We start from the raw sequence: 26,325 nt of genomic DNA on the forward strand, positions 1-26,325 counted from the left end.
GACCTTCTTCGGTCATCGTCAGGTTCACAAAGAAAGAGGTAACTGACCGAAAGCTACCTGAGTGTCGAAATGTAGAGGGCGGTATTAGATGTTTGAATATATAATTTATTTATTTTATTATATTAATATAGCACCATCACAAGGCTATCGAATCGTCACCAACAACATGGATCAACTCGTGACTGTCCACGATCTGGCAGACCTCGTGTGACCACGCCCGCACAGGATCACTACATCCGGTTACGTCACCTTCGGGATAGGACCACCACTGCGACGTCTACTGCTTCAACAGACTTTTTGCACATTCGAGGGAATCTTACGGCTCAACGATACGTCGACGAGATTCTAAGACCCCATGTGCAACCCATCATGGTGAACTTCAATGACGTTTTTCAACATGACAACGCCCGTCCTCACACATCCCGACTCACCACTGTCTTCTTGAGACACCACAACATCAACGTTCTTCCCTGGCCCTCCAGATCACCACATTTAAGCCCCATCGAACATCTTTGGGACGAGTTGGACCGACGTCTGCGACGGCGACAACCTCAACCGCAGACTCTACCTCAGCTTGCAACAGCTTTGCAGGCTGAGTGGTCAGCCATTCCACAGGATGTGATTTGTCATCTCATCGCTTCCATGGGCAGGAGATGCCAAACAGTTTTTGATGCTCACTGGGGGCATACTCGTTATTGACGTCGAGTGACGTTAAACTTCAACTAGTGAGCGTGGACTTCGCCTTTGCAGACTTTGGATGTTCAGCAGTGACTGTGCAAAGTTTCACACATGTCACACAGAACTACCCGGAATAAACTTGTTAACAATATGTCTTATATTCTGCCTTTTGCGTTTCTTTTTTTGAAGACTATATGTTTTGAATCCCATTAGAAAATAATAGTGGTGTAAAGGTTTAAAATTATTTAAGTATGATTATTTACACACATTGAAAAACCTTCAGTAGTCTAATGTATTTGATTGAGGTGAAAAAAGCTAAAAGAATTAGGAATCGTTTTTTTTAGAGAAATTTATAATTTGAAAACAAGAAGGCTATTTTAACCTTGATATAAGATTTTGATGTGGGCTACCATTGCATTTAATAGCTTATCAGTCTCACTGGCATACAACAACTACAGTAGTGGTTGGAATACTAGTTTGTTATAACAACAATTATTATGATATGAAGTTTGTGAATGCTAACTTAGAAAAGGCATTCACTCCATAACAACTGTTATACAAGTGTTCATTGTCTGTTCCCTAGTAGGACAGAGGTAAGTCTTTGAATTTATAATGCTAAAGTCAGGGTTTTGATTCCCCTTGGTGGACACAGCAGATAGCCCGTTGTTGCTTTGCTATAACAAAACAAACACATTCTGTATGATATGTTTAGAATATTATCTACCATCCACTCACCGTTTTGTCTGACTGAAATTATATATGAATGAAATCATTAGATCATTAATGCATGTAATAAACCTTTGAAGTCCAAAGTACATGTAGTTTTTTAAATTAATTAATGCATTCACAGGGAGATTTTAAGTTTCTAACTTGTTATATTATATTCTTAAAGTTTATTTGTAATTTTTCTCTATTTTTTAAACACAACTATTTAAAAGTTATTATATTTTATCAGAATATCTCTCCTTTATGATTGAACCTTTTTACATTTATTACTCATGTAAAATAATAACATTTGGTCAATCTAGATTCTCGTAAAGCTGAAAAAATATATATCTGAGACAGTTCATATCATTATGTTTTCATCATCAACTTTGAGGGTTATTTTAGGAGTCACAAGACGATGGAAAAATTCCACACGAATAAAAAATTTGCTAAAGTGTTCATGGGCTATGTAGCAGTGGTAGTGGATTTATCAAGTGGAAGCTGACGTATGCTCTCCTTAGAGAGCCATTGTGTGGTTTTTTTGTACATTAAAACACAGCTGGCTACAGTACAATGTTTTATCACATTAGACAGGACTTAGTGTACAAACAGTACTGGTATGTATTTTTTTTTCTGGTCATAATCAGCTATGTTTTTTGAGTGGTTGTGATACATGCTTTATTAAATAGTGGGGTTTAACTACATTGCTTTATTAGGTAATTATAGCCTTTAGGTGTTAATTATCATCCCTATCTGGTAAAACATAACAGAAGTGATCATGTTGTATATTTTGTTTTTTAGTGAGGTATGAGTTTAGTGCATTATGTAATCACAGTATTTGATTATTGTCCTGTCGAGATGTTAATCCAGTGTTTTGGTATCATGAAAATTCTAGTCAAAAATAATAATATCTTGATATTTTCAAACATTTGTTAACTTTTCATAAGTCTATACAATCACTGTCTTCAGCAATTTGTACTCGTGAAATAATTTAAAGGAACTCAGCATTAACAGTTTTTATACCCCTGTAAAAGTGTTTCTTGTGCATAACATCAGGGTCAGAAAAGCAAGAACTTGTTTATCCCTTTTAATACTACTAAAATATTAGTGTATAAACATTTGATCATTTTTTAGGTTTCGTAATGTCATTAAAACTTTTAATTACTTTTCCATTAATTACAATTTGTTACCCTCTTGTAAGTTACAAAAAAACAATGTGCTCATTACCTTTGAAGGAGTTTCAAAATGACAGGGTTTATAATTTTGTTGTTTTCTGACAATAATTATATTTGCTCAGCCTGCAAGCTGAGAAGTGATGCATTAAATTAATCTTGATTCTCCTTTATTATGTTTATAAAGAATACTTGATTATGAGTTCCAATAAAAATTCTTAGGTTTATCAGCAGCTTTACTTAAAACCTCTAGATACCTACCTTGTAGCTTAATATTGGAAAATGTCACTACCACAGCAAGTTCTTGGATATAAAACATGGAAATTATCAGTCAGGTTTTCAAAGAAATCTATGCAGTCTTGATGACATTCTGTAAACCCTGACATAATGTGATTGGGATTAACTTGTTGCCACTTGCTGGTAATATCAACAGCAGGTTACCACAGAAATGTATTGTTCTTACCATACATACACAGTAAATGCCATTGAAATAATGCGCTTTATGTAATTTCAGATTACTGTACCTATATAAGCAGCTGTTTTATGTAGGACGAAATTCTCCTGCAGGGTTAAGAACCTAAAAGAACAAACCAACATTTGCTATTATGGTGTATATATAGCTGCAAATCTACAGTATGACTTAAATGAGTCTTACAAATCATAATGATCAAGTCTGATTGTAAGCACTTGTCTGTAATGGCAGATTCATTGCTCTTAACTTTAACCCTCTGTTCCTGGAAACATTTCTTGAGACGTCTCTGAACTAAGTAGTTTAGAAATAGTAGATATTTTATTTTTACCAAAAACATTGAATGAATTTTTATTTCTTAAAAAGTTATAGAAGTTGCTATTTAAGAGATGTTTTCTTGTAGGAAAGACAAATAAAAAGTTCACTAACATAAGTTTCAGTATTAAATGATAAAGAGAAAAAACAAAGAAACATGCAAATCAGGTACATATTGTAATGATGCTAGGAAAACACTAGGTAAAAAAATATCAATTAAAACAAACAAAATATAGGAGTTTAAGAGTGTTTATAAGAGGATAACTTATTGTTTAATTTTAAAAGTATAATAAAGAGAACAGACTACTAATATTCATCACTGGTACAACTCACTTACCATTTCAAACAATACAATAGTCCTCTTCCACTAGATGGTTCGTGTTTAACCTTCCAGTCCTCTTTACCTCAAAATTAATATCTGTAATGTTAAACATCTTTTTTCTTGATCATTTAATGGGAGTGTGTTCAAAGAGAGCATACTCATATCAAGAATTTCAACTTGCATTCTTAGTCCAGTGAATAATGTCACTCCATGACCTTTGTTCACTGACAGCATTGGTCATGAAACATTGGTCAGACTTGCGGGGATCAATTATCTGTTATAGCCGTTCGGTTACTCCCGAAGGACAAGGCGCTGAGGTCATGGTAGCATTGCAAAACTGGATCAAGTAATAGACAATTTACCGACTTTGTTCGGTGAAGTACTCGTGTAATGTGCGTTCTGATTACTGATTTACAGCATATAATGTTCATTTCACAACGTTCACACAATGTTACATAACAACGTTGATTATTCGCTATGAAGTTACTGCATTTTGACGATTTCATAACAGCGTTATGGTATGACGTGACCAAATCACAACCAAATTGTGGCGACACATGACGTTGCAACTCTCATATATGGGACACTGGACATTACTTGGTTAAGAGGGGAAAACATTTCATTCTGAAATTCATTCCCAATTATGTAACATCAATTTGGCGCCCCCAACCCCGACGCTGCGCCCGGGGACAGATGTACACCCTTGACCCCCACCCTTCCCTAGCTACGCCACTGGCGAACGTGTAATCTTTTAAAGCCAAAAATCATGAACAGTAGAACTTTCTATTTAAAACACCAATAAAAAGTATTTTAATTAGTAAAGAAAAATCCTACCAGGAATAATATATTTTTGTGTGATAATCCTCCATATGAAACTAGCATCTCAACGTTACTTGTTTCAGATTACCCTTAGTAACTACAAGTACTTCTCATTACTTTCGCCCGGCATGGCCATGTGGTTAAAGCACTCGACTTGTAATCCAAGGGTCGCGGGTTAAAATCCTCGTCGCACCAAACATGCTCGCTCTTTTAGAAGTGGGTGCGTTTTAACGTAACGGTCAATCCCACTATTCGTTGTTAAAAGAGTAACGCAAGAAATTAGCGGTAGGTACTGATGATCAGCTGTCTTCCACCTACTCTTACATTACTAAATTAGGGACGACAAGCGCAGATAGCCCTCAAATAGCCTCAAGCGAAACAAAAACAAATATTGATTTTAATACTTGGATTTTGTATAATTATAGTATATATGTCGATGTGTTTCTTAGTGAATGCCTGGATTTGGTATGATTATAGTATTTATGTCGATGTGTTTCTCAGTGAATACCTGGATATGGTATGATTATAGTTAATATGTCGATGGATTTGCTATGATTATAGTATTTATGTCGATGTGTTTCTCAGTGAATACCTGGATATGGTATGATTATAATATATATATGTCAATTTGTTTCTCAGTGAATACCTGGATATGGTATGATTATAGTAAATATATGGATGGATTTGGTATGATTATAGTATACATGTCGATGTGTTTCTTTGTGAATACCTGGATTTGGTATGATTATAGTATATATGTCGATGTGTTTCTTGGTAAATACCTGGATTTGGTATGATTATAGTATATATGTCGATGTGTTTCTCAGTTAATACCTGGATTTGGTATAGTTACAGTGTTCACGTCAGTGTGTTTCTTAGTGAATACCTGGATTTGGTATACATATGTTGATGTGTTTCTTAATGAATACCTGGATTTGGTATAATTATGTTGATGTGTTTCTTAATGAATATCTGGATTTGGTATGATTATGGTATATATGTCGATGCGTTTCTTGGTGAATCGTTTCGGTAGTCCAATTAGGTATTTGCTTATGTATTTCACATAATAATTGCAGGATGACAAAAGTGAAGTTATTTATTTCTAAAATTTTAATGTATTTGTTTGTTTGACATTATACCTTTTTTATGAAATGTCAATTATTACTATTTTTTTGCATCGATGTTTTAAAAAAAAAAATTGAAAATTGGGGTTTCGTCTTATATCTTTATAGAATTGCTTTGTTCTTTTTTAGTAAATGTAAGATTCAATATCTTGGTATAATAATTTTTAGCCATCAAAATACTTTGATTTCACGAATTCATGTTCAATCCGACATACATCTATTTATTAAATATTATTTGTGTTACATTAACATGAATAGTACATAGTATTTCTGCAAATATTGCAATTTCTTTGAAGTTTGATTTAGTTATTAATATTTTAACTTTAACTGCATCATAACACAATTTTATATAAACTCGTTTTATAGTATTTGTCTGTATTTGGAAAGATTATGGAAACAATATATATTTACATAAGTATAATATAAATGGTAAAACTACATGCGGAAACTTAAATGTCTTTGTAGTTTTTTTCTTATATGAATGAAAGCAGCGAGAAAAAAGTTAATGGCATTCGTTCACTTCAATATATTTACGTACAAAATTATATGTACGTATTATAATGAACAACTGACGAGCCTATGATTTATTTTGCGTTGTTGTTTTTGATTAAGCACAAAGCTACAATGGGCTGTCTGTGCTTTGCCCACCACGAGTATCGAAACCCGGTTCTTAGCGTTTTAAGTCCGCAGACATACCGTTGAGTTACTGGGGGACGTTTATTTTTATTTTTTGCGATGTAGTACAAGTTCAAATAGCCGGAACTTTTAATTTTAATTTAAAAGTTAATTTAATGTGAAGGCAACTAGTCATCACCACCCACCGCCAATTCTTGGACTACTCTTTTACCAACGAATAGTGGGATTGAAAGTAACATTATAACGCCTCTACGGCTGAAAGGGCGAGCATGTTTGGCGCGATGGGGATGCGAACCCGCGATCCTTGGATTACGAGTCGCACGCCTTAACGCATTTGGCCATGCCGGGCCTAAAAATAATTTAACATGCCATTATTGATTCATTTTTCTAATTACTTGTCATTTGCTACCCAGTGGCTCAGCGGAATGTTTGTGGACTTACAACGCTAAAATCCGGCTCTCAATAGCCGTGGTGGGCTGAGCATAGATAACCTATTGTGTAGCTTTGTGCTTAATTCAAAACAACAACAACAACAAACTTGTCATTTAGGTTTTATTGCATATAACGTAACTACTTTTTATTTGAATTAATTTTGGAAAATTAATAAAAAATAAAGTGGTTGCAAGAATTATGAAAAATGTGTTAAAAAGTGGATTACTTAAACATTTGTTAATTTTAGAAAGTATATTCATTTTTCTTTTCGTTTTTGTAAAGTGTCGCTTGTTCCTAGCTGAATTTGATTGGTTACATCACATTGTTCTATTCTGAGATATTGAATTGCGGTTGCTTAGCAAAATAGAACGTTTTTAACCGTTGTGGGAGAATCATTTAAACGTAAGTACTCTTAGTTATCTATAACAACATAAATTTGAGAAATTCAGAAAACTCTTGGTAATATCAAAAGCTTTACCATCCTTTTTACGTTTTTGAAAATCCAGAACTTTTATTTAGTTTTGTGTTTTTAATTTAGTGATTTATTGAGTTTTAAGTTTACGCTCTTCCAAACATTAGGCTTAAAATGGCTAATGTGATTAGAAAAAGCTTAAGAAATGGACTACAAAAGGTTCTATCAAAAATTGTAATGTAAGTATGTATGATTCACATAATTATGTTTGATTTATATTAATTTGAAAAAGTAGGCTACTATGTTTAACCAACACATTTTTCCTTTTACTATAATGGTATGAATTAACAGTGAATTTTTATTATGCATAAAAAGCGCTTCGTACGTCATAAATGATGCATCAAACAATCGAACTGCTTTCTGGAACATGTTCTCATTATGCGGTAAGTTACAGCTAATATTCTGTAGGTAGGAATTTTATACCAATTGCAGAACTTCGTGCTTATCGAATATGAATTAGCTTATCATTTATCCATGAAAAAAAAAAAAGTTAGTCTGGTGCTGCAAAGGAGAATGTATTGAATCAAAAGCAAGGAATCAAACGAAAGTACAAAAACAAATATATCGAATACAGTTTTATCGCTTTGGAATCGGAACATTCTCAATTACCATTCTGCCTACTCTCCAATGCAGCTTTATCGAACGAGGTGCTTGTTCCTAGCAAAGTGAAGAGACACTTGGAAACAAAACATTCAGCTGTGAAGGATAGACCAAAAGATTACTTCGAGAATCTCGCGGCTCAACAACATGAGCGATCAAGGAAGCTTGTGAAATAGATGAAGCTGTCCGAAAAAGGATTGATTGCAAGTTGTAAGGTTTTTCAGTTGTTGGCAAAACGCAAGAAAGCGCATATGGAGGCCAAATCAGTCATTGTGCCAGTGTTAGCAATCATTGTTGAAACTATGCTTGGAACGGATGCTGCCAGAAAGGTTAAGTACGTTTCACTGTCCAGTGACACAATTTCACTCAGAATTGTAGACTTATCGTTGGATTTGAAGGATCAAGTTTGTGAACACTTGGAAGCGCCTGAAGATGAATTGTCTCTGCTATGGTCTCTTGAAGTTGATGAATCTTCTGACGTTAGTGGAAAATCTCAAGTTCTGACTTTTGTTCGATTCATAAAAGATGGAAAATCGTAAACGAATACTAATTTTGCAAAGATTTAAAAAGTACAGGAAAGGCCAAGACATTTTCGAGTTGGTGAAGGAAAACATTTTGCTCTTCAAATTACATTGGAATAACTGTGTCAGCGTTTGCACCGATGGCTGTTCTTCAATGTAAGGTAAAAAGAAGGGATTTGTCATTCTGGTGCGCCAACAAAATCCAAACATTAGGATTGTTCACTGCATGATACACAGAGAGGTGCTTGCCTCCAAATCTTTACTGAAAGATTTGCAGTCTGTTATGAATCAAGTTATTCAAGTAGTAAATTTCATCAAGTCTCGACTTTTCTCTCTTCTCTGTGAGACGATGGATTCAGACTACAAAAGCTTTTTTTTTGTTTGTTTTGGAATTTCGCACAAAGCTACTCGAGGGCTATCTGTGCTAGCCGTCCCTAATTTAGCAGTGTAAGACTAGAGGGAAGGCAGCTAGTCATCACCACTCACCGCTAACTCTTGGACTACTCTTTTACCAACGAAAAGTGGGATTGACCGTCCCATTATAACGTCCCCACGGCTGAAAGAGCGAGCATGTTTAGCGGGACTCGGATGCGAACCCGCGACCCTCAGATTACGAGCGCATGCCTTAACGCGCTCGGCCATGCCAGGCCCACAAAAAGCTGCTGTATCACACTGAAATTTGGTGGCTTTCGAAAGGACAGGTGTTAAAGCGTCTTGTCCAACTAAAACTGAAGTAATTTCATTCTTGGAGGTTGAGGAAGCAGGTTTTGAATTTTCTTTTAATGATGAGATCTTGTGGCTGAAGGTTCAATTTCTCTGACTTGTTTGACAAATTAAATTCTCTGAAGTAAAGTCTCCAAGGACCATCTGAAAACATTATTACTGCAACATCCAAACTGAAGGCCTTCGATGAAAAGTTGACGCTGTGGAAGAATAAGATCTCGAAAGGAGTCCTTGATTGTTTTCCTTCCATTAACGAATGTCCCTCAAATTTTGAACACATTAAGCGATCTACCGCACTAAAACATTACTTCCGTCACTTGCTATCGATGAATATAACTGGGTGACCTATCCATTCGAATCAACGAGACAACAAATCTTACAACTGAGGAGGAAGAACAGCTCATTGATTTACGAAACGACAAATTTTATCAGTCATTGTTTCCGAAAAGAGCTTGGATGAGTTTTGGATCTCCATTAAAATTCATATCCTGCAATCAGTTCAAAAGCAGTTGAAGTTCTGCTTTCATTTGCATCTTCGTGGTTTTTTGAAATTGGTTTTCAGCATTGACTGAAATTAAAGCCACAAAAGAGAGAGGCTTCTTATAGTCGATGAACAAATGCGAACTTGTTTGTCTATGTTAGAGCCTCGCTTCAATTTTATTTGCTCTCGGAAGCAGGCACAAGCGTCACATTGAAAATGTGTAAAAATAAAAGTGTTAAATTTTCTGTTATACCACAAAATCGTTAACAAGCCTTAGAACGAAAATCACGGCCAAAGCAAGTGATAGTATTGTCAATGTGCAGATGACATTAATATCGCTTGCTTTGGCGTGACTTTCGCTCTAAGGCTTTAATTTTAACTCTTACCTATAACGTGTACCTAAAAAAAATCGTTAAGGCTTTCCAGGTTTGCCACAAAATTTTCAGCTTGTCCTAGTGTGCGCAAGTCAAAAAAAGTTTGAGAACCACTGCTTTGTACAATATAAATTCATACTTTCATCTGGCTTTTACTGGAAATTAGTTAAAATACATTTTAATCTTGATATAGTTTAGTGACATGTTTGTTTGAACTAAGATTTCCTTTTATTTTTGTTTTAATAAAGCAGACAGCAGCAGCTCCATACATAAAATGCCATAAGTTTTTATGAGTGATTCAAACTAAGTGTGCATGTAAAAGTCATTCACTGGAGTACAAGGTGATTACAAAGAAAGTGCCACAGCTCAGCACATTATTTCTCACAAATAGCATGGTATAGGAAGTTGAAATTGTACAGGGTTGTAATGAGTATCATGTGAAAGGAAGGCCACTTTGATTCATTTCTGATTGGTATAAATGACTCTTTTGATTGCAGTGTAGTTCATTTAACCAACATGAAATTGACAAGTTTACAGATAGGTGAGCTAGTAAAGTGTAATTACACAATAGGCTACAACATTAAAGCAGTACTGAGGGAATTACAGAGTGCATAACATCTGCAGAGGACTTTATTCCAGTATTGTTGTTGTATAATTATAAAAGATATACAAGGAGATAGGTTGGATTTGTTATAAACCATATAGAGCTCATCAACACCTAGTTAGCTGACGCTGTTGCTGAGGTCTAAAAAAGTCAGCTCAAGTACATATGGATGCAGCAATGGATGTTTTGTTACCCTGTGTCAGGATTTGGCAACTTCAACTGTTCAATGAGCTCTTCAGTCAGCTTTGAAATGTTTCCTGAAATGCTGCATTATGTTTGAAGATTTAAAAAAAAATGAATTTAACCATTGTTAATTATATAAAAGACTGGGAGTTATTGAACATTTTCCTGCCAATGTGGTATTGACTGATGTAGCACATTTCACTCATTTTGAAATTGTCAACACATCCAACTGTATTATCTGGTTGGAAACTAATCCATATATAACATTTCCTAAACACCTTCATCATACTAAGATGACAGGGTGGTGTGGTTTTTACAGCTGACTTTATTACTAGATCATGACATTTCTGATACCCGTCAGCATGTGAAATGCAAACGTGTACATTTCATGCTGCAGGGTACTGTGAAATGAACATAACTAATGTTAGTTTCATCGACAGAATGTGGTGGAAATTATTGTTTTCATGCAGAATTGTGATTCTTCACCTATTGGTAACTGGTTGGAACATATCTTGCAGGAACCTGTTAAAGGCAGAATAATTTCACATTTCTCTTCTTGTGAGTTGCCAACTCATTCAATGGGCCTGACACTAGTTAACTTCTGTTTGTGGGACTGTCTGAAATTGTACATATATCATGCGGACTCAAAGATACAATATTCTGGGAAGTGGCCAGCATACCAAATAAGATTTGTGAACTTAATATGATGTTCATTGTTACCTTAATGCAATGCATTCTGGGTGCTAGGACAGCACATTTTTAACAGTTGTTATTATTGATCAGACATTATGTGGTGCTCTTAATGGCATCATATGACAACTTTGGCCTTTATATCCATGTAATATTCTTTATACCCCTGTGAAGTTTAACCTTCTTGTGCCATATTGGTTTTGAGATATGACATAATTACTGCAAAAAACTTTTTATAATCACAATTTCTTTTTACGTATTTTGCAATTGGTTTATTATAATGTGAGAAAATATATTGGATTGTAGTGTTAAGTGCATTCTAAAATACTATAAATTCTATCAAAAGAAAACATTATGTGGTTTGATTATCTGATATCAGTAAAGAATGATGAAATTTTGACAACTTACGCATACTAATAAATCTAAATTTATGTTACTTTCCAATTGAGATAAGTCCACTTGTTTCTTTGGCAATATTGTAGGTACTTTGAAAATACATTGCTGATATAATGTTGCTTGTCATATATAGTTATAATAAAGGAAACTTGATACCTTCCTGATTCAGACATTGCTGTCAGAAATATTTTAAAGTTGGAGAGAAAAATTGGATGTCCTGTTTTTATTGATGGTAGATAGCAGAGTTGGAAAGGTTTATAACTTTTTCCAATTTTTATAGGTATAGCGATATATTCAAATGCTGGTATTTTAAGTTGGCATTTAGTTTCATCAGCATAAGAGGCCTTAAAGTCTTCACATGTGTATAAACAATGTGTGTGTGTTTTCTTATAGCAAAGCCACCTTGAGCTATCTGCTGATGTAAATCCATAGACTTACCATTGTACTAGTGGGGTGTGTGGAAAATGATCCTTAAAGAATGACAGTATGAACATTAGTGGATCCTAATGGTCAGAAGTATAGGTTGGTTGGCTTCACCTAACCTGAGCCAGCTTCTGCATAGGAACAAGTTTTGTAATCTTGGTTTCAATTTTTTTTTTATTGGAACTGAGTACTGTTTACGTTAGATGGTATTGGAGTGTTTGGATTTTGGCTGAAGGCTAAGCATGTTTGCCATTATCAAAGGAATGACAACAAAGAACAGCACAGCTGATAAGATATTGGTCAACAAAGTCACAGTGAAGCCAGTGGACTGAGAAAGTACACAGACACTGGGCATGTACATTCTATGGATGATTCGATTATGAGTACATGTGAACCTACATACCAGTATCACTTGACAGTAGTAGTCTCTTGATTATTCCACCCGAAAGATAGATTTTTGAGAGGAGTGTAATAGTTATAACCTGGCAGTTATAACTTTTTCAACCTACACACTAGACTGACCATCTGATTAATAGGTATTCACCCAATTTTGTATTTTTAATCTGTTCTTTTACTGTTTAAGATCAAATTTTTGACCATTTTGGCTGTCATGTTCTCAAACTAGTCAGTGAAGTGAAGTTCCTTAGTGTGCTGAAGCTTTATAGTATTATAAAACTATTATATTTGTTTGGAAAATAACAGTGGACATCCAGCACTTTCTTTTTGGTAATGAACTAGATTTTCATATTGACCCAAAGACACGTGGATCCAGCCTGACATTCCACCTAGTAAAATCTATGCTAAAAGATGCATTGCCAGGTCATTCATTGGACATTTGGGACCTAACTGATTCTGAAGTCTGGGGACCAAGCAGACCTAAGAGCCTTACACCTTATTGGACAGAGTGGCAGAATCCACTAATGATTAGCTAAGCATCACCTTTGTACCAGTGGTGCAGACATGGCAGTCAGCTTCCAAAACATTGTTATCAAGAAAGATGAATGGTAGGCCCTTCAGTATCAAGAACCCTTTCCCTAAGTGTCTTATCATAATGTGTCTATAAACAATGAGCCACAAGTAGTGTACGTGCATTGGTCTGTGCAAAATATCACTATATCTCTAAGCCAGAGAAGCCCTGTGAGAGTTGAGGTTGTCCTAAAGGACAGCTGAATGTTGGGTGGCAGAGAAACATGTCTTCCAGAACTCAGTACCACAAATAACAAATACCACACCTTTGGAATCATTGTTGCTAGTAGCCAACAAACTGTGAAGATCTTATTGTCAGTAGTGTCATCAATAACAACAGAGGGATAAACAAAGGGATCACTGGACTACTGGCAGTGTTAAATATGAGGCCAGTGACCAAGAGGTTCTGAAGATTGCATCAATTGCAGATGATGGCTGACTTGTGAATGAAACCATCAACATTCATTGCCATAGTCCTGACAGTGATGCAAGTTCAATTTTTTAAAGTATGCACGTCAGGAAATATCCACAAAAACTTGGACCATGTATACCTGCAAATATCTACTGCAGTAACACCACCAGCTGCTGACAGAGCTGGCTCAAGCCAGCCAAACTTTAGACTGAGCTAGAGAAATAATAAGAGACACCACAGCAGCCAAGTGGTGATCCACTGCCACTATAGAGGGTGTGATGTTGGATATGAAGTGTGAGTGATGAAAGCTAGACCTCATTTCTGCTGCTTAGGTTAGTATAAATTTTCCCCATGTGCAGGAGGTGGACAAAAAAAAGTTGCCTTTTTAATTTGTTATATCTTTTATTAGATAACAGAAAAATATCTAAAATGTACGTTTTTAGAACACACTTGATGAGATCTGTTCAAATATGATCTTAAATCCTAATTTTAACAATTGTAGGCAACTAGGAATAAGAATATCTAAGAAACTGTAGCAGGGTGCACATCACTTCTTATGATAAAATGTCACAAAATCATAAAAGTTTAGGTATTTACAAAAGCTATGTAAAATTAGGATTTGATATCATATTTGAAAAATAGCACATTCTAAAACATAGTTTTTACAAATTTTTCTATTATTTATTAAAAGACATAACAAATTAACATTTTAAAAGGGGCAACTTCTTTTGTTCACTCCCTGTATGTGTGTATATATATATTTAATTGAGTGATATATAAGCATTGTGGTATTTTCTCTTTTTATTATTTGCTTTTTCTCTTCTGATATATTGTTTTTGGTATTTAAGAATGAGTAATTGAATAAAGTATAAATAATTTGCAGTGGTTGGCTAGTGGGTTTGATTTATTTGGTTTTATAATGTAAACATACCAATTTCAGTACATATGTCCCTACATTTTTTTTATTATAATCATTATGTTAGTACTGAATTTCTTCAAAAGATTAATTTGTTTAGTATGTATTATTAAGTGTTATTTTATATATACTTTATTATCTAAGTTAAAATTATCTACTAGTTTGAAGACAAGCCTGAATTAGGGGAGAGAGAAAAATATTGTGTGTACAAATAAATACATGTAATTTAAAAACAACAAGGAATATTCCAGTATGTTGAGACTGTCCTATCCACTGTACTAAACCCTAAAATAATAAAACACTCAAAGCCATCCCTTATTATTCAGATATGTAATGTGTCTTCCCTTTAACTTCCTCAGATTAACTGCATGTACTACATCTGAAAGCAATCCTTTTGAGAGGTCAGCTAACCTGTTAGAAAAATAAAGTTGTCTTAGTTAAAAACAACTGTTACGTTTATAATTTCCCTTAACAGTCTTAAACACCTCAATCAGTATTTGACATAGTATGTTTTTGAATTTATAATTTGTTCTGTGTGTGTGTGTGTTCATATATATATACAGGTAGGTAATTTGATGTTGTTTAAGTTATCTTTCTCCTTACCATTGTATTGAGCTCACACCTATTCTGCTCATGGTGTAATGGGCCTCTTGATGAATATGATGTTGCCTGTAAAGTGAGAAATATTGAGTTTAAACAGTCTGGTAGATAGTTTAAGCTCAATAAAATGATGATACTTATTTTTGTAGAAGAGACTGTTTATTGTTCCTTGGGCAAGTATACACACGCAATGTTTGTTAGTGAATTAATAAGGATTGTTTGTTTGTAGTTATTTTGAACCCAGTCTTTTTCTTTCATGAACTCAGTTACTAAGAGATTCTGTACTACTTCATTATATAAATATCTCATAGAATTTTCTATTATTAAGTTTCTGTATCCAATTTTTCTGATACTAACGCAGCTCTACTTGAACATAGTATATTATTAAAGATTCCACATAACTCACTGCATTAGCCTAAATTACACTCTAATAAAGATCTTATTATTAAGTACTGTATGGAAATCAGATATTATCAGTTGAAAGTTGTAAATCACTATTTATACTGATTGATTAATTAAATCTTAATTGTAAGTGTAACTCAAGATAGTTTATACAACTTCATAACTGGCTATTATTTCCAACAGTCTCTTTTTTACATTGAAATTTGCACTTTTTCTCTTTTCATTTTTGGTAATATATTAAGTTTCTTTACAGATGACCTAACGACAATTATGGCTGTTTTGTTTGTTGTTATTTTCAGGAAGTTCAAGTGTCTATCATAGGTTCTATTTCTTCACATGAGAAAAGTACAGCATTTACTCAAAGAGACTGCAGTGACTTGTCTGATAATCAAAAGTTTAAAACCACAAAACAAAGGGTATGTATTATCTATACCTGTGTATATATTTATATCTATTTGATATTTGCATATAAAGCAGTGTAAGGCTGTCAATAAAATATTCAGTTCCAGACCACATAGAAGACTGAATATTGTTTGTGAGTTTGTAAAATTTTTGTATAGAAATAATTATTTGTATTCACTATTTGTAATCATCATTATTTTAAATTGTATTGTTTTTTTGTATATAAAAGTATATTTGTGTTAACAAAGAAAATTGTGTGTATGTCTTGTTGGCAAGTATCATAAATTTGATACATATTAATATTTATTTAAGTTCTAAATTAAAATGTCCAGGATATTTTTGAAATCATAATGTGTAACATACATAACATACTAAATCAGAGACTTGTCCAAGATAAATTATAATATGTAACAGGAGAACTCCAACGATTGGACTGTAACAAACAACAAGGAATAAGTGTTATATTAACACGAATTCTCTAGTTCTTTCTGTGATAAGTGACACATTAACATGACTATCTCTTGTTCTTTGTAACAAATGTTACATAAACACGAGTTCTCTTGTTCTTTGTAACTAGTGTTACATAAACATGAGTTCTCTTGTTCTTTCTAACAAGTGTTAGATTTTCATGAGTGTCTCTTGTTCTTTGTAACAAGTGTTACATAAACACGGTCTCTTGTTCTTTGTAACAAGTGTTATAATAATGTGAGTGTTTCTTGTTCTTTGTAACAAGTGTTATATTAACATGAGTGTCTCTTGTTCTTTTTAAACAAGTGTTAGATTAACATGATTGTTTTTTGTTCTTTGTAACAAGTGTTATATTAACATGAGTTCTCTTGTTCTTTGTAAAAGTGTTATGTTAACATTATTCTCTCTTGTTCTTTGTAGCAAGTGTTATGTAAGCATGAGTGTCGCTTGTTCTGTTTAACAAGTGTTATATTAACATGAGTGTCTCTTGTTCTTTGTAACAAGTGTTATATTGAGATGAGTGTCTCTTGTTCTTTTTGACAAGTGTTACATTAACATGAGAGTCTCTTTTTCTTTGTAATAAGTGTTACACAAACACGAGTTCTCTTGTTCTTTGAAACGTGTGAGATTAACACGAGTTTTTTTGTTCTTTGTAAGAAGTGTTATATTATCACAATTTCTCTCTCTATCTTTGTAAAAATTGTGACATTAATATGTGTTTCATTTGTTCTTTGTAGTAAGTGTTATATTAACATGATTTTTTTTGTTTTTTGTAACAAGTGTTATATTAACTGGAGTTCTCTTGTTTTTTGCAATAAGTGTAAAATTAACATGAGTGTCTTTTGTTCTTTGTAACAAGTGTTACAGAAACGTGAGTGTCGTGTTCTTTGTAAATAGTGTTACATTAACAGGAGTGTCTCTTGTTTTTGTAACAAGTGTTACATTAACACGAGTTTTCTTTTTCTTTGCAAAAGTGTTATGTTAACATTATTGTCTCTTTTTCTTTGTAGCAAGTGTTATATTAACATGAGACCTCTTGTTCTTTGTAACAGGTGTTACGTAAACATCAGTGTCTCTTGTTCTTTTTAACAAGTGTTACATTAAAATGAGTGTCTCTTGTTCTTTTTAAACAAGTGTTAGATTAACATGATTGTTTATGTTCTTTGTCACAAGTGTAATATTATCACGAGTTCTCTTCTTCTTTGTAACAAGTGTTACGTAAGCATGAGTGTCGCTTGTTCTGTTTAACAAGTGTTATTTTAACATGAGTGTCTCTTGTTCTTTGTAACAAGTGTTATATTGAGATGAGTGTCTCTTGTTCTTTTTGACAAGTGTTACATTAACATGAGTGTCTCTTTCTTTGTAATAAGTGTTACACAAACACGAGTTCTCTTGTTCTTTGAAACATGTGAGATTAACACGATTTCTTTTGTTTTTTGTAACAAGTGTTATATTAACTGGAGTTCTCTTGTTCTTTGCAATAAGTGTAAAATTAACATGAGTGTCTCTTATTCTTTGTAACAAGTATTACACAAAGGTGTCTTTTGTTCTTTGTAACAAGTGTTATATTAATATGAGTGTCTTTTGTTCTTTGTAACAAGTGTTATATTAATATGAGTGTCTCTTGTTCTTTGTAACAAGTGTTACCTAAATATGAGTGTTTTGTTCTTTTAACAAGTATTACATTAACAGGAGTGTCTCTTGTTTCTTGTAACAAGTGTTACATTAACACGAGTTTTCTTTTTCTTTGTAACAAGTGTTCAATTAACACGATTGTCTCTTGTTCTTTGTAGCAAGTGTTATATTAACACGAGATCTCTTGTTCTTTGTAACAAGTGTTATATTGAGACGAGTTCTCTTGTTCTTTTTAACAAGTGTTACATTGACACGAGTTATCTTGTTCTTTGTAACAAGTGTTACATTAACATGAGTGTCTCTTGTTCTTTTTAACAAGTGTTACATTAACATAAGTGTCTCTTCTTCTTTTTAAAAAGTGTTAGATTAACATGATTGTTTCTTGTTCTTTGTCACAAGTGTAATATTATCACGAGTTCTCTTGTTCTCTGTAAAAGTGTTATGTTAACATTATTCTCTCTTGTTCTTTGTAACAAGTGTTACGTAAGGATGAGTGTCGCTTGTTCTGTTTGACAAGTGTTATATTAACATGAGTGTCTCTTGTTCTTTGTAACAAGTGTTATATTGAGATGAGTGTCTCTTGTTCTTTTTGACAAGTGTTACATTAACATGAGTCTCTTTTTCTTTGTAATAAGTGTTACACAAACACGAGTTCTATTGTTCTTTGAAACGTGTGAGATTAACACGAGTTCTTTTGTTTTTTGTAAGAAGTGTTATATTATCACGATTTCTCTCACTATCTTTGTAAAAATTGTTACATTAACATGAGTTTCATTTGTTCTTTGTAGTAAGTGTTATATTAACTGGAGTTCTCTTGTTCTTTGCAATAAGTGTAAAATTAACATGAGTGTCTCTTATTCTTTGTAACAAGTGTTACACAAACGTGAGTGTTCTTTGTAACAAGTGTTACATAAACGTGAGTGTCGTGTTCTTTTAACAAGTATTACATTAACAGGAGTGTCTCTTGTTCTTTTTAAACAAGTGTTAGATTAACATGATTGTTTCTTGTTCTTTGTAACAAGTGTTACAATAACACGAGTGTCTCGTGATATTTGTAACATGTGTTAATTTAACACGAGTGTCTCATATTCTTTGTAACAAGTGTTTCATTAAGACGAGTTCACTTGTTCTTTGTAACAAATGTTATATTGACATCAGTGTCTTGTTCTTTGTAACAAATGTTTTATTAACACGAGTGTCTCTTGTTCTTTGTAACAAATGTTATATTGACATCAGTGTTTTGTTCTTTGTAACAAGTATTACATTTACATGAGTGTTTCTTTTTTGTAACAAGTGTTATATTAACACGAGTTCTCTTGTTCTTTGCAATAAGTGTTATATTAGCGTGAGTCTCTTGTTCTTTGCAATAAGTGTTATATTAGCGTGAGTCTCTTGTTCTTTGTAACATGTGTTACATTGACTTGAGTCTCTTGTTCTTTGTAACAAGTGTTATATTAACACGAGTTCTCTTGTTCTTTTTGAGAAGTGTTACATTAACATGATTGTCTCTTTTTCTTTGTAATAAGTGTTACACAAACACGAGTTCTCTTGTTCTTTGTAACAAGTGTTACATTAACACGAGTGTCTCGTGATATTTGTAACAAGTGTTAATTTAACACGAGTGTCTCGTATTTTTTGTAACAAGTGTTACATTGACTTGAGTGCCTTGTTCTTTGTAACAAGTTTTATATTAACGTGTGTTTCTTATTCCTTGTAAGAAATGTTATATTGACATCAGTGTCTCTTGTTCTTTGTAATAAGTGTTACACAAACACGCGTTCTCTTGTTCTTTGTAATAAGTTTTACACAAACACGAGTTATCTTGTTCTTTGTAATAAGTTTTATGTTAACACGAGTTATCTTGTTCTTTGTAATAAGTTTTATGTTAACATGAGTGTCTTTTGTTCTTTGGAACAAGTGTTATATTAACATGAATGTTTTTCATTTTTTGTAAGAAGTGTTAGATTAACACGAGTTTTCTTGTTCTTTGTAATAAATGTTACACTAACATGAGTGTCTCTTTCTGTGTAACATATGTTACATTAACATGTGTGTTTCTTGTTCCTTGTAAGAAGTGTTATATTGACATCAGTGTCTCTTGTTCTTTGAAATATGTGTTAGATTAAAATGATTGTTTCTTGTTCTTTGTAACAAGTATTACAGTAACATGAATGTCTCCTGTTCTTTGTGACAAGCGTTACATAAACACGAGTTCTCTTGTTCTGTGTAATAAGTGTTATATTAACACGAGTTCTTTTGTTTTTTGTAACAAATGTTATATTAACAGGAGTGTCTCTTGTTCTTTGTAACAAGTGTTACATAAACGTGAGTGTCTTTTGTTCTTTGTAACAAGTGTTACATTGACGTGAGTGTCGTGTTCTTTGTAACAAGTGTTATATTAATGAGTGTCTCTTGTTCTTTGTAACAAGTGTTACTTAAACATGAGTGTTTTGTTCTTTTAACAAGTATTACATTAACAGGAGTGTCTCTTTTTCTTTGTAACAAGTGTTCAATTAACACGATTGCCTCGTTTTTTTTAACAAGTGTTACATTAACACGAGTTCTCTTGTTCTTTATAACAAGTTTTACATTAACATGAGTGTCTCTTTTTCTTTGTAACAAGTGTAAAATTGAGATGAGTGTCTTGTTCTTTTTAAAGAAGTGTTACATTAACATGAATGTCTCTTGTTCTTTGTAAGAAGTGTTACCTAAACATGAATGTTTTGTTCTTTTAACAAGTATTACAATAACATGAGTGTCTCTTGTTTTTTGTAACAAGTGTTACATTAACACGAGTTCTCTTGTTTTTTGTAAAAGTATTATGTTAACATTATTGTTTCTTTTTCTTTGTAGCAAGTGTTATATTAACACGAGATCTTGTTCTTTGTAACAAGTGTTACGTAAACATGAGTGTCTCTTGTTCTTTTTAACAAGTGTTACATTAACATGTCTTGTTCTTTTTAAACAAGTGTTAGATTAACATGATTGTTTCTTGTTCTTTGTAACAAGTGTTACATAAACGTGAGTGTCTTTTGTTTCTTGTAACAAGTGTTACAATAACAAGAGTGTCGTGATATTTGTAACAAGTGTTATATTAATGAGTGTCTCGTGATATTTGTAACAAGTGTTACGTTAACATGAGTGTCGTATTCTTTGTAACAAGTGTTACGTTAACATATGTGTCTCGTACTCTTTGTAACAAGTGTTTCATTAACACGAGTTCTCTTGTTCTTTGTAAATGTTACATAAACACGAGTGTCTCGTGATATTTGTAACAAGTGTTAATTTAACACGAGTGTCTCGTATTTTTTGTAACAAGTGTTAATTTAACACGAGTGTCTCGTATTTTTTGTAACAAGTGTTACGTTAACATGTGTCTCGTATTCTTTGTAACAAGTGTTTCATTAACACGAGTTCTCTTGTTCTTTGTAACAAATGTTATATTGACATCAGTGTCTTGTTCTTTGTAACAAGTATTACATTTACATGAGTGTCTCTTTTTTTTAACATGTGTTACATTAACACGTTCTCTTGTTGTTTGTGACAAGTGTTACTATAACACGAGTTTCTTTGTTTTTTGTAGCAAGTGTTACATTAACATGAATGTCTTGTTCTTTATTACAAGTGCTCTATTAACACGAGTTCTCTTGTTCTTTGTAGCAAGTGTTATATGAACTGGAGTTCTCTTCTTTGCAATAAGTGTAAAATTAACATGAGTCTCTTCTTCTTTGTAACAAGTGTTACATTGACTTGAGTGTGTCTTGTTCTTTGTAACAAGTGTTATATTAACACGAGTTCTCTTGTTCTTTTTCACAAGTGTTACATTAACATGAGCGTCTTTTGTTCTTTGGAACAAGTGTTATATTAACCTGAATGTTTTTCGTTTTTTCTTACAAGTGTTATATTAACACGAGTTTTCTTGTTCTTTGTAATAAGTGTTACACTGACATGAGTGTCTTTTTCTGTGTAACAATTGTTACATTAACATGTGTGTCTCTTTTTCTTTGTAACAAGTGTTATATTGAGATCAGTGTCTCTTTTTCTTTGTAACAAGTGTTACAGTAACATGAATGTCTCTTGTTCTTTGTAACAAGTGTTATATAAACAGGAGTTATTTTGTTCTTTGTAACAAGTGTTATATCAACACGATTTCTCTTTTTTCTTTGTAAGAAGTGTTACATTAATATGAGTGTCTCTTGCTCTTTGTAACAAGTGTTAGATTAACATAAATGTCTTGTTCTTTATTACAAGTGCTGTATTAACACGAGTTCTCTTGTTCTTTGTAGCAAGTGTTATATTAACTGGAGATCTCTTGTTCTTTGCAATAAGTGTAAAATTAACCTGAGTGTCTCTCTTTCTTTGTAACAAGTGTTACATAAACGTGAGTGTCTTTTGTTCTTTGTAACAAATGTTACATAAACGCGAGTGTCTTTTGTTCTTTGTAACAAGTATTACAGTGACATGAGTGTCGTGTTTTTTGTAACAAGTACTTTTTTAACGTAAGTGTTTCATGTTCTTTGTAACAAGTACTTTTTTAACGTAAGTGTTTCATGTTCTTTGTAACAAGTGTTATATTAACATGATTGTTTCTTGTTCTTTGTAACAAGTGTTAAATTAACACGAGTGTGTATTGTTTATTTTTAACAAGTGTTTCATTAATACATGAGTTCTCTTGTTCTTTGTAAAAGTGTTGCATAAACATGAGTGTCTCTTGTTCTTTGTAACAAGTGTTATATTGACCTGAGGTCTCTTGTTCTTCGTAACAAGTGTTATATTAACATGTCTTTTGTTCTTTGTAACATGTGTTACATAAACATGAGTGTCTCTTGTGTTTTTTTACAAGTGTTATATTAATACGAGTTCTCTTGTTCTTTGTAACAAGTGTTATGTTACCAGGAGTTTTCTTTTCTTTGTAACAAGTGTTCAATTAACACGATTGTCTCTCATTCTTTTTAACAAGTATTCCATAAACACGAGATCTCTTGTTCTTTGTAGCAACGGGAAATGTTTCTAGGAAAGGGGTAAGCAGTGGGGGAAATGTCTATCAACGGGGGTAAGTAGTGGGGGAACTTTCCCTAGCAATGGTGGTAAACAGTGGAGGAAATGTCCCTACCAATGGGGAGTAAACACAGGGGAATGTTCCTAGCAATTGGGTAAGCACTAGGGGAAAAGTCCCTAATAATGGGTGTAATCACTTGGGGAAATGTTCATAGCAATCGGAGGGAAGCAATAGGGGAAATGTCATTAGCAACTGGGGTAAGCAGTGCCCAAAATGTCCCTAGCAATGGTTATAAGCACTGAAAAATATGTCCGTAGCAACGCGTTAAGCACTGGTGGAAAAGTCCCTAGTAATTGGGGTAATTACTCGGGGAAGTCCCTAGTAACAGGGGTAATCACTTGGGGAAATGTCCATAGCAATGGGAGGGAAGCAATAGGGGAAATGTCCCTAGCAACGGGGGTAAGCAGTTGGGAAAATTTCCCTACCAACTGTGGTAAGCAGTGGAAGAAATATCCCCAGCAACGGAGGTAAACACTTGGGAAATGTCGTTAGTAACGGGGATAAGCAGTGGGGAAAATGTCCCTAGCAACCGTGTGTATTCAATCGGGGAATGTACCTCTCAACGAGGGAAAACAGTGAAGGAAATTTTCCTAGCAATGGGGGGAAAGTAGTATGGAAAATGTCCCTAGTAATGGGGTTAAGTGTGGGGGGAAATTCCTAAGAACTGGTGTAATCAGTGTCCAAAATGTCTCTATCAACTGGGCTAAGCAGTAGGGGAAATGTCCTTTGCAAAATGGGTAAGCAGTGGGGGAAATGTCCATAGCAATGGTTGTAAGAACTGGGGGAAATGCACCTAGTAACGGAAGAAAGAAGTAAGGTAAAGGACCCTAGCAACGGTGGTACGCTCTTGGGGAAAGTCTATAGTAATGGGGTAATCACTGGGTGAAATGTCCCTAGCAACGGGGGGAAAGTAGTAGGGAAAATGTTTCTAGCAATTGGAGTAAGCAGTGTCAGGTAACTCTCTAGCAACGGGGGTAAGAAGTGGGGGAAATGACTAGCAACGGTGGTAAGAACTGGGGGAAATGTCACTAGTAACAGGTGGTAAGAAGTCGGGGAAATGTCCCTAGCAACTGTTGTAAGAAATGGGGGAAATGTACCTAGTAACGGGGAAAAGAAGTGGGTTAAAGGACCATAGCAACAGGGGTAAGCTCTTTGGGAAATGTCCTTAGCAACTGGGTAAACAGTGGGGTAAATGTCCCTAGCTATGGGGTAAACAGTGGTGGAAAAATCCCTACAAACTGGTGTAAGCAGTGTCCAAAATGTCCCTAGCAACGGGTGGTAAGAAGTGGGGGAAATGTCTTTAGCAACGGTGGTAAGATCTGGGGGAAATGTACCTAGTAACGGGGGAAAGAAGTGGGGTAAAGGTCCATAGTAATGGGAATATGCTCTTAGGGAAATGTCCTTAGGAACTTGGGTAAACAGTGGGGGAAAGGTCCCTAGCAACGGCGAATAAACACAGGGGAAATGCCCTTAGCAACAATTGTAAGCAGTGGTGGAAATTTCCCTATCAATGGGGTAAGAAGTGTGGGAAAAGTTCCTAGGAATGGGGGTAATCAGAATCGGAAATGTCCCTAGCAGGGGTGTAAACAGGTTGGGAAATGTCCCCAGAAACGGGGGGAAAGTAGTAGGGAAAATGTTTCTAGCAATGGGGGTAAGCAGTGTCAGATATCTCTCTTGCAAGCTTGGGGATAAGGAGTGGGGAAATGTCTCTAGCAGTCGGGGGGTAAGCAGTGGGGAACTTTCCCTAGCAATGGTGGTAAACAGTGGAGGAAATGTCCCTAGCAACGGAGTAGGCACTGGGGGAAAGTCCCTAGTAATGGGGGTAATCACTGGGGTAAAGTGCCTAGTAATGGGGATAATCACTGGGGTAAAGTCCCTAGTAACGGGGGTAATCACTTGGGGAAATGTCCATAGCAATGGGAGGGAAGCAATAGGGGAAATGTCATTAGCAACTGGGGTAAGCAGTGCCCGAAATGTCCCTAGCAACGGGGTAACCACTGGGGGAAAAGTCCCTAGTAATGGGGTAATCACTGGGGGAAAGTCCCTAGCAACGGGGGTAAGCAGTGGGGAAAATGTATCTAGCAATGGTGGTAAACAGTGTAGGAAATGTCCCTAGCAACGGTGGTAAGAACTGGGGGAAATGTTCCTAGTAACAGGGGAAAGAAGTGGGGTAAAGGACCCAAGCAACAGGGGTAAGCTCTTAGAGAAATGTCCTTAGCAACTGGGGTAAACAGTGGGGGACATGTCCCTAGCAACGGGTGGTAGGCAGTGGGGGAAATGTCCCTAGCAATGGGGTAAGAAGTGTGGGAAATGTTCCTAGTAATGGGGGTAAGCAGAATCGGAAATGTCCCTAGCAGGGGGGTAAGGAGTTTAGGAAAATCTTCCTAGCAACCTGGTGTATTCAGTCGGGGAATGTGCCTCTCAACGGGGGTAAACAGTGAAAGAAATTCCCCTAGCAACGGGGGAAAGTAGTAGGGAAAATGTCCCTATCAATGGCGTAAACAGTGGTGGAAAAATCCCGAAGAAACTGTGTAAGCAGTGTCCAAAATGTTCCTAGCAACTTTGGCAAGCAGTAGGGGAAATGTCCTTAGCAACAAGGGTATGCAGTGGGGGAAATGTTTCTAGCAATGGTGGTAAAAACTGTGGGAAATGTACCTAGCAACGTTGGTAAGAACTGGGGAAAATGTACCTAGTAACGGGGGAAAGAAGTGGAGTAAAGGTCCCTAGCAATGAGAATATGCTCTTATGAAAATGTCCTGAGGAACTGGTGTAAACAGTGGGGGAAATGTCCCTAGCAACTTGGCGTATTCAGTCAAGCAATGTGCCTCTCAACGAGGGTAAACAGTGAAGGACATGTCCCTGGCAAAGGTAGGAAAGTAGTAGGGAAAATATCTCTAGCAATGGGGTAAGCAGTGGGGGTAAAATCCCTAAGAACTGGTGTAAGCAATGTCCAAAATGTCACTAGCAATGGGGGTAAGCAGTAGGGGAAATGTCCTTAGTAACAAGGGTAAGCAGTGTGTGAAATGGCCCTAGCAATGGTGGTAAACAGTGTAGGAAATGTCCCTAGCAAAGGAGGTAAGAACTGGGGGAAATTTTCCTAGTAACGGGGGAAAGAAGTGGGGTAAATGTCCCAAGCAACAGGGGTAAGCTCTAACGGAAATGTTTTTAGCAACTGGGGTAAACAGTGGGGAAATGTCCCTAGCAATGGGTGGAAAGCAGTGGGGGAAATGTCCCTAGCAGAGGGATAAGCAGTGTAGGAAATGTCTAGTAACCGGGGTAAGCAGTGGGGGGAATGTTTTTAGCAACAGGGTGTATTCAGTCGGGAA

The 26,325-nt window shown here is 34.9% G+C and overlaps 1 protein-coding gene and 1 long non-coding RNA gene across 6 annotated transcripts in view; both read left to right on the forward strand.

Moving 5' to 3' along the window:
• Window positions 1-26,325, forward strand: part of LOC143226255 (uncharacterized) — a 283,013-nt gene that overhangs the window by 87,008 nt on the left and 169,680 nt on the right. The gene's annotated exons all lie outside the window — the stretch shown is intronic.
• The window catches only part of LOC143226260 (uncharacterized), a 58,305-nt gene continuing 38,808 nt past the window's right edge, over window positions 6,829-26,325 (forward strand). For 3 of the 5 annotated variants that reach the window (XR_013014467.1, XR_013014465.1, XR_013014468.1), the window contains exons 1-2: window positions 6,834-7,074; window positions 15,735-15,851. This is a non-coding gene — a long non-coding RNA (uncharacterized LOC143226260). Of the gene's footprint in view, window positions 7,075-15,734; window positions 15,852-26,325 lie in introns of all 5 variants that reach the window. The other 2 variants (XR_013014466.1, XR_013014464.1) reach the window with 2 other exon arrangements.

This window comes from Tachypleus tridentatus, chromosome 9 (assembly GCF_004210375.1).
Source record: "Tachypleus tridentatus isolate NWPU-2018 chromosome 9, ASM421037v1, whole genome shotgun sequence".
Classification (NCBI taxonomy): domain Eukaryota; kingdom Metazoa; phylum Arthropoda; class Merostomata; order Xiphosura; family Limulidae; genus Tachypleus; species Tachypleus tridentatus.